Here is a 10,522-nt window from a genome sequence, read left to right as displayed (position 1 = left end):
AGTTTCCTGGTATCCTGAAACTAAACAGCTTTAGTTAAAATCATTTAAGCGTGTGTCTCGGTGCTATTACTGAGTAATAGTTGCTCTTCACACCTTTACTTCCTTCTCACTGCCAAAAGCATTGATGAGTAAATGTATTTATATCTATATTTATATATATTAATATGGATAAAATATTAGAACCTATTAGGTTAAATTTTTAAAATAGAAACATCCAAATATCACATCCAATGAAACTGACTTTTTCTTTCCCCAAACACCATACATTGAGTAGGTTGTTGAAGCTCTATCTGCAAAAGAGACTCTTGGTGATCATTGGAGCATAAATCTGTTAAGGTCTTGAGTTCAGAAGAATAGGTATTAAAAAACCTCAATATTAAAATAATTATCTTTAAACATAAGTTTGTTGGAATGCCATCACCCTATTTGACCCGTAATTGATCAAACATAACTTAGTGGATGAGGGTAATCCTTGGAGAATGAGAAGCTCACTCTATACAAGTTAAATCAGAATCTCTGAAGAAATGAACTGCAGATAGAAAAGAGCATTCATTGTCAAGTGTGTAATTTATTATTGTTATTATTAATGTTTTAAAAACTGGGTAAAGAAAAATTTATATTAGTGAACCAAAGGAAATTGAGCTCAGTGTTTAATAAAGCTTGCTACATTAAGTAATGCCAGTAAAGGAAGGGAAGGATGAACTAAAAATGAAAATCCCCCACACTTTCAAAAGTGTCTGCCCTTTGACTGAGGTTAAATAGGTGTGAGATCATCTACTCAACTTCCTCGTTTCTCCCTAGAGGAAATGGAGAGATGCAGTGAATTGCCCAAGGAAACATAGTGTTGAGATGCTGCTTCTCTTCTTTTTCACCAGGGCAAGACTCTGAAAGTGAAGACTTTTTGTACTTGAGATTTTTGAAAGATTTTTATTGCTGTACTATGTTAAATGCAGAGGCTCTTCTTGACATGCTTCAGGAACTCTCTCCTCCCTCTCTCACTTCCATACAGAATGATTCTGGCAAAAGGAGATGGATTACAAGTGGGAAGACTTAGTGTACTTCCCACAGAGGTAGACTGAAGAATTTGGCACTCTGTGCTATGGGCTCAAGGTTCTGAGCTGGACTTAATGTAAAAATGTAAATATAATGTAAACTTCAAGGAGTTTATAGTTTAGCACAAGAATCCTCAAACTTAACAGTGCTTAAGAATTGCTGAGCAACTTGCTAAAAATGTTGATTTGGGGCCTCTTTAGAGATTTGGATTCTGAGGTGGGACCTAGGAATATGCATTTTTAATAAGCACCCACCAAACCTCCTACCCCCTTACAAACACACCAAGTGATTCTGATTCAGAAACCCCATTGAAGCAGATACAATTGGATAGGTAGAATGGAACCTAATTCAGAAAATCTTTAACAACCTTAAGATTTTAAACTAGGGCAGTCCTGAGGAAGCTTGCAATGAATTCAGTTTCATTTCATTTCACCTCATTTTCCTCCTTTCCCAATTGGTACACACTAAGACTTAATTTTTAATTTTTTTTGTTTTGGTTTAAGCACAGATTCTTTTTCTTTCTTTCTATATCAGCAAGCTTCTAGGAAGAAAACTCCTTGAGAGATCACTTTTTAATTTTTCTCAGACCAGTGTAAAGTGTCTCTGCCCAGACTGTGCCCTAGATCAATCCTAGGTGTTGTTAACTCCCCAATATCCTTCTTTCATCTTGTGCTAACCATGACTTGTGATAAAAATCTAGCAAGTCAGCTTAGCAGGCCAGGGCTACCAGTGTAAGAAGATGCCATGTTGTGCTTTTAATTACTTGTCTCCCCTGTGTTCACATTTGGTTTCTCAGAGTCAAAGGTTTCCATATTTTGGGTTTGACTTTGCTTGTAAGAACTGAAGTGGTTGGCAAGTACATGGGGGATTATGGTAAAGTGGAAGTATTCAGAAGGAGGGTACTTGGCAGGGTGAAGGAGGCACCTAGACCTTGATCTTCCTATTTATGAGGGTGCATCCAGAAGTTCATCTTCCTCAGAGCTCAGTATTTGTAGGGCATGGTTCTTCATGAAGCACCACTAGTGAGAATATCTTCCTAGGACTGAACCAGACCCCTGGCTGCGCCATATTTAACCTGACTTGAACCAACAGAGCTTCAGAGGAAATTTACTTCTGTGCCCAGCAAAGGTAGATAAAACACCCCAGTGTAGACAGCCTTAGATTACCCCAGTCTCCTGAGGAATCACTAGAGATGTGGACCAAAATGTAGGTTCTACAAGAGCAGTGATCTTATCCATCTTATACTTTAATGTGCTCCTATTCCATATGTATGGACAAACATCATAGCTAGTCAATCTTGTTGGATGAATGAATGAGTACAACTTGCTCTACTGTTTCCCAACTTCAGTAATTTGTGTATTACCTTTATGATTTTTACTTCTGCCATGAAATATGTGCTGTTATTTGCTTAATAATTTTTGATTCACTAAATTTTTAATTTTAGCTTCATGTAAGACAACAATTTATGTGAAATTCTGGGTTGTAGCTAATACACATTAAAACAAAAACAAATAACTAATAAAAAGAAAATATTTTCATCTTGTACCACCTGAAGCCATTTTGCATATCAGCAATGGTATGTGTCTCTCACTTTAGAAGGTGTAGTCATACTCTATGTGCTGTTATCATGACAATATTAAACTAGAAATCCCTGGAAGTTATTTTGCTTTGCTTCATTTCCTCTTTGGCTTTGGAATGACTATTAGGGTGCAAGTTTAGCTAATCCCACATGCAGAATGATGCCTGAATTAAATACCACTGCACAAAGAGGAATCATCCTATTCAACTACAATTAGAACCCTACCTACTCTAAATTTTTTTTCAATTGCTAGATCTGGGAAATCTGTAATTATGGTTTTCCCCTACTCTGACCTTGACCAGCACAGGGACTTTTCAGAATCTATCTTAAGAATCTATCCATTTCCATGTACTCAGTCCTATGTGACACTTCACATTATTCCTTTTTGGCTAATTATACTGTCTGCAACTAGACAGAGGTGACAATTTCATTTCAACACTTACATATTTCAAACAATAAAAAGTTTACTAAACAGGTGTGTTTCCATTAAGATGAAGAAAAAGGAAAAATAAAGCACATATGTGCACTTAAATATGTCATTAGATACTTGATAATAGTCTGCAAATGAATAGACACCAAAGACTAATTGAATAAGTCTCAGGGACTACATTTTTTCTGCTGAAGACTTTCCCGTACCTATTAATTTAATGAAGAATGCCTCTGAGTTTTCTAAAGAGGAATGCTGTCTCCTTTTTCACTTATTGAAGTGGAGCCACACTACTTCAATAACTATGTTCCAGAAGAGCTATGCTTCTCTGAAGACTTAATAATTGCTGAATTACCAACTCTTGATGGGTTTAAGTGACACCCTCTTAATTTTGAAGCATTCATCCTTAAAACTCTGTTTGAAGTAGCGTTTGAATATACTGTGTCTTGATCTCCATACAGAAGCCTCAGTATGTAATTCCTCCCAAACATGAAATCCCTGTGATTCTTTCAATGAGGGTTGTGTCTTACTCCTCAGGGGCAAATCTCATCAAGTTTGTGACACTGGAGTTTTTGATTGCTCATGGTAGAAAATGTGTAACATCTTCATTCCTTTCCAGCCTAGAACCAAGGAAAACCCATATATAACCACACTGTTAAATTCTAAAGAGTAAGAATAATTTCAAGTAAATATTTAAATTAAAAATGGCTGCAGGTTAATTCTACTTCAAGACACTCAGAAGAAAGTAATGAACAATGTTCTTCAAATGTTTCATTGGAAATGTTATTATCAGCTACTTATGAAAAGCCAACTTTTTATTTTTAGCAATATTTAGGGTACTTTGGGCAATGTTAAACCTCATTACTGGTTTAGAATTTATAATTCAAGATAACTTGAATTACCTTGGAATTACTTGTGTTACCTCTAAAAGAATAATTTGATAAGAATATCACGCTAAATAAGATATAAGGACTTCAAAGAGGTTTTATTCAAAATATATAGAGGATATACCTTCTCCAATAATTTTAGAATCAACAGTTAAAAATATTTTCTATGCTCACTTTATTTATTCACTAAAGTAAATACATGTCTGTAGCTTAATCCAAACTAATGCAAGTTTTTGAAAGCAGTAAAAAGGCTTTTATTTTATTTTTATTTATTTATTTTTAAAAATTTTATTTACTTATTTTGGCTGCATTGGGTCTTTGTTGCTGTGCGCAGGCTTTCTCTAGTGTGGCGAGCGGGGGCTACTCTTCATTGGGGTGTGCAGGCTTCTCATTGCGGTGGCTTCTCTTGTTGCGGAGCACAGGCTCTAGGCGCGCGGGCTTCAGTAGTTGTGGCACGCAGGCTCCGTAGTTGTGGCTCGCGGGCTCTAGAGCGCAGGCTCAGTAGTTGTGGTGACTGGGCCTTGCTGCTCCGTGGCATGTGGGATCTTCCCTGACCAGGGCTTGAACCCGTGTCCCCTGCATTGGCAAGCAGATTCTTAACCACTGCGCCACCAGGGAAGTCCCTATTTTTTTTAATTAATTAATTTATTTTTGGCTGCATTGGATCTTCGTTGCTGTGTGTGGACTTTCTCTAGTTGTGGCGAGCAGGGGCTACTCTTTGTTGCGGTGCGCGGGCTTCTCATTGCGGTGGCTTCTTTTGTCGCAGAGCACAGGCTCTGGTCCCGCAAGCTTCATAATTGTGGCTCGTGGCCTCTAGAGTGCAGGCTCTGTAGTTGTGGTGCACGGGCTTAGTTGCTCCTTCCCAGACCAGGGCTCAAACCCGTGTCCCCTGTATTGGCAGGCGGATTCTCAACCACTGCGCCACCAGGGAACTCCCAAGGCATTTATTTAAAAATGTTCTAGGCTTGATATTTTTTTGCTGACCTTCCTTTTACATAGTTTGATCTACTGACTAAGCTGTAGTTTTGTCCACTGTCATTAAAAAGTGTGTAAATTGCAGTCTGGCCAATGATGAAGGAATGAGAAATTATGTTTAGAATTAATCTGCCAAGTTAATTTAATCACTTTATGATTGGGTTTATATTGGGCAGATAATCAGTGCTAACATTCCATCCCATCTCTCAAATTCACTGAGGTCTGGGCAGTCTCATGAGGTAAGAGTAACATATCAGTGCATTTTGTGTAGTAAGTTTTTATCTTCACAACTCCGATCACATTCAGAATTTTTATTCTGCTTTTTGCAAAAATAATCAGGAACAGTCTATGAAAGAGGCATCATAGGTGATAAGACAGTTGAGAATTTGACCCATCACAGTTAAAATTCCTGGTGTGTCATTTTAATGACTTATTTGAAAACTTTGTTATTGGATGATTTTCCCCCTGAAGAGAAGACACCAAGACTATTTTATGAACATGCTGACTGTAATTTTATCACATGGTCACTACAGATTTCTTTGAAAAGTTAAATGACTTCACATAACATTTAAGAAAAAACATGAATTGCTAGCAACTCAGGGAATCCAGTATCTTTTTTAAAAAAGTAGACAACAGAGATTTATTTTTTAGTTTACTTTCCAAATAAATAATTTTAGGACACTTAGTCAACATTATGGTAATCTGACACTAGAATGAAAGAACTAATGTTTAAATTCTGGGAGAAGAAAAAGAGATGAAAAACCAATACTTAAATTCTGAGTGAGAGTAAGGAAGGTGAGAAGGACTGGCCAACTTCTTGATCCACAGAGGAATCTTTGATTGTAAATATACATTGCCATCAAAATCTTGGAACATATTATTTAAAGATCAACTGACAGTGAAGTTGCAAATACATTATTTTGCAAAGTTTGATTTGGGATTATTTACACAAAAGATATCAGCCAGAATATTTTGCCTATGAAATTGGTCAAAATCTAAGAGTAGATGCAGTTGTTGTTACAGAACAAATTTTAATCCTTAATGTCTCCTTTCTTGAGATTAGATCACAATGTTTTGGGTAATTAATATATTTTAAAACAATTAAATATAAACATTTATACAATAGAAAATTTAAATACAAAATTAAGAAAAATTCTTCTAACCAAACCAGAGGAGAAAATCATTTTGGTGATTAGTAAATTTAATGCTGTAGATGAAACAAAGCAGAATATAGGAATTCAAAACAAGGACTGCTACTTTGAAGTGAAACTGACCCTCAGTGAATTCAGAATGAATTTCAATTATGTTTAGCAGCCTAGCTTCTCGGTAACATTTTCCTTGCTTTCCAAATGTACAATTTATCTCAAATAACCAAATTAGGATATGGATGGTGGCTATTCAAATGTGCATATGATGTCTTTCTTAGCATAAATCAAAGAGGCCTAAGCATACTGACTATTTAGAATTTTTTTTGGGGGGGGAGCGGGTGTATCCATCCTATTTGATAACAAAGCAAGTTACAAACAGCTGTTAGATTTTTTATGACTGGAAAGAAATATGTTGTTAAATTATCTTCATATATAACATTCAAATAATTATCCCTTTGCTTTTATCCTTTGCTAAGCAACTAATTTAGGATAGCAAGAATTAACATAGGGAATACTTCGTTCAAAATGGCAAAAAAAAAAAAAGTAAAAAGTACAAGGAACATATAATCAACTCACCTGGCTAAAGCCTTCATAAGTTCTTCAGCTCTAAAGAAGACATGGATAAAATGCAAATATGTATTTTGAAAGGCAAGCAAATGAAGTAAAGGTTTGAGTACCTTGTCCTGTTCTACTTGGGATTTATTGGGTTTTCTAAATCCAAAATCTGATTAGCGTACTTAATCTTATGCAGTGTCAGGAATGAGCTACCATCCTTTAATCATTCTATTATTATCTGTCTTAACCATTCCTAACAGTCTGCTTATTTTCAGATACACTTTTAGTGAACAATGCTGCACTGTGTGTTTTGTGTCTTAAGTGCTTGGATGGGGCATGCAAGAAACACAGCTATGATGTTCACGTGGTGCAAATGAAGTGGAAGAAACCCAGACAAAAATGAAAACGTAAATGCTCTAGTTGGGCTCTTTACATGGATGGGGTTAATTATAAAGTCATTCATTTATCTTTGTATGGTAGATTCAGGGGCAGAAGCAGTATGGTGTACGGTATGGTAGAGGTTGTAGACTTTGATTAAGAAGATTTAAATGTGAGTCCCATTTTCATATCCTATGTTGACCTTGGGGAAGTCATCTGACTTCTCCTAGACTCATTTGTAAAACTGGGATAAATAATACAGGCCCTGATTTAGAATTTTTGAAGTCCTATGAATATATCAATGAAAACATAGTTTAGAATCTTTAAATAAATGAAACATTTTTATTTAAACTAGTAGCATATGATATTGATCATAATTATTCAGGTGATCCTTAATGAATGTTATTAATGCCTAATAAAAATTTAGAAGGTTTGTCTTGCGCCTTTTTGCAAGAACATCAATTATGGTACATAAGGGGCTGTAAGAAAGGGAAGTGATGAGAGTTGAAACTGCAGAGGTAAATTGCTCTGCTAAGAAAATAAGACTTTATCCTTTGTCCAAAGAGGAGTCTTTTTTCAAGAATTTTAAGTAAGGGAAAGCCTAGAAAAGATTGCCCCTTAAGATTTCCTTTGGCTGTAGTGTGAAGAATAGATTGGGAATAAAATCTGAAGTAGGAAGAGAAGAAAAAGGGATAGGGTTTGGAGATTGTTTGGCTGTGGGGTAGGGTAGGGTGAGAGATAAATTAGACAAATTAAGGATAACAATACCCAAAGTTCCATGCTGAGTAATTGCAAGACTATTAAAATAGGGATACAGAAGCAGGGATATGCTTGGAAGAAAAGATAATTTTATACATGTAGTATTTGGGAGGCTCTGAGATATCCAATTAGGCATGTCTGATAGACAGTTGGAGATACAATTTGGGAACCAAGTAAGCAGTGAAGATACTGCAGAAATGTGCAGAGTAACAAGAGTAGAAGACCCAACCTGAATTTGACCAAATTTTAAAGGATTGAAGGAGGAAATTAAGACTAGATGTGCTTTTGTTAATGCAGCATTATTAAGAAAATTCTGTAAGATAGCTCTGGTAAGTGGAAAAATGAAAGGTTTGGAGTGAAATACTTGGATTCAAACTTGGGCTCTTCTACTTGGGCTCCTCTATTCACAATGTGACTTTGAGAAATTTAATCCCTTTTAGCCAACTGTAAAATGAGGCTAATGATATTAATATGCATTTCATAGGGTTAAGGATAAAATGAAATAATAATTGTTAATATTCTCTATATAAAGTCCTGTGTAAACATTATTAGTATGGTGAGAATTAGCTAACTAGAGTTGTTTTCTTAGGAACTTGTTGTAAATAGGGATCCATAGTTATTAGAAATACATTGGAAAGAACAGGCAAAAAAGAACTTTTACAAAGTCCAGAAAACTTAATTTATAATTTATTAGTATTGATGTTAGATATACTGAACAAGGAGAATTATGTGCCCTTTTTATGGTGTAAAACAGAACAAAGCATTTATGTGATAAATATATCATCATAATAGAATGAAAAAATATGCTTATTACTCATGAAGATGTGCAAAATGGCTGGGAAATAAAGAAAAAGGTCAGTATGACAAACCTAGTAATTTGTATAATATGAGTATTTTCCAAAAATAATCATTATTAGATAGCTCTACGGCCATGAAAATTTTGAGGTTCACACAGATATGTCTGTATTTTCTCCTGTCATCCCAGAACACACGGAGTTCCTACTGGCTTCCCGCTCATGGCTACATTCCCACTGAAGCCCTCACTATGACAATGCAGAGCAGATGATGGTCAGCACCAATACAGCCCCGGAGATTTGAATTTGCACACATTGTTGGGGCATCTTTTCTTTGGAGTTCCAAATCCTCCAAACTATTTGGCACTAGAGTATTCAAACTTGTTTCATAAACACAAGTAAACCCAGCAAAAAAGCAAAGTAACTCTTAGCAGCAAAGCTGTTGGATAAACGGCATTTTAAAACGTTTTTACCCCCACTGATGGAGATGACTTCAGCTCACTGCTGTCTGAAAGCAGTAATAAATATTTATAAGGTACTTGTACTGAGGTGTTCAAAACATCACACTCCTCCAAACAGAGTACAATTTGGGGCTAGAGTAAAATGGGCAGGATAAAAAGTAAACAAAAATAAACTTCAGACTAGATCACTTGTCCACTTACTCTGTTCTAAGATAGATATGAGTACCATTTTCAATTTCTACTGCTGGGTGAAACTTCCACATTACTAAAAATGAAACTACCTCACAAGTTAAGTGGTTAGAAGAACATTCTTAATCCATCAGGGGTGAGACAAGGAGCTGGTCTGGTATAGTTCCCATGAGCCCAGGAATGGAAAGCCAGGATATTTTTTCATTCTTTATACTGCAGTTTGTCTCTTATCAGACTTCTAGTTAGGAAGTAAAATGTATCCATTAGGAAAAACTTAAGGTCTGTTTTAAAATTCCAAAGCCACCCCACTATTCTGTAGAGCATCATTATAATGGGAATTGTGAAAAGGAGAAATATCTGTTGTCCAGTGTATGATGCTGTCTGCTTAGCAATAAAAGAAATGTATCCTTGAAGGAATAAAGGTAAGTTAAAAGTGCTACTTCCACCAATTAGTACAATTATATGTGGATATCCTTCAGTGAAAATAGTATTTGCCTGTTAGCCCAATCAACATTACCAAGCGTTTATTTTACAGTTGAAAAGATTTTCCCATATAAAAGAATTCAGGCTGCTGACTACCCATTTTTCTCATGCCATCTTATTACTCAAATAACTTTCCTTTTGACCATTTCTACTTTGGGCAAATAAATGGAATTATTTGAAAAATCTATTGTATATAATAATAAACTGCACACCCCCTTTCAGAAGCTGTTTTGAATTCTAACTAAGTGTCCTAACTAAGCTGTTTTGAATTCTAACTAAGCTGTTTTGAATTCTAACTAAGTGTCCAAGGTAGGAAAAAAAATCATTTTCAGTACTAAGTTTATTTTCACAAGCAAGTCCTTTCCAGTTCTCTCCTGACCGATGAGATTCTTTTTGAAGATGCAGGCTCTTGGCAACAGTATTATTCCTGTCTCCTCAAAATACACCATGTCTCTGTGCCTCTCCTCCGTCCCTGTGGTGTCAAAGCTCCCAAGCATTTGGCCCCCTTATCAAGCATCCCTCTCATCTGCACTGAAGTCAACATCTTCTGCCTTCCCTTTCTAACCCCTTTGCAAGTGCTTCTGGTTTGCCTCAAGACCCAGATCTTTTACATTTGTAGACAGACATTCCTAATTTTGCACTTTGGATTACTTTGTCCTAGACATTTTTCTGCTAAGAGAAAATTGGCCCTTTTAAGTGTAGCACATAAATTTTACTCATCACCCATCACTCCCAGTTCATGAGCTCGCACGTGCGTGTACACACACACACACTCAGAACCTAGTAACTGGTTCTCACCCCTAATAAAATTTGCATTGTAGACAGTTTATTGTA

Source organism: Orcinus orca, chromosome 3 (genome assembly GCF_937001465.1).
Source record: "Orcinus orca chromosome 3, mOrcOrc1.1, whole genome shotgun sequence".
NCBI lineage: Eukaryota > Metazoa > Chordata > Mammalia > Artiodactyla > Delphinidae > Orcinus > Orcinus orca.
Note: the sequence above shows the minus strand (reverse complement) of the source record.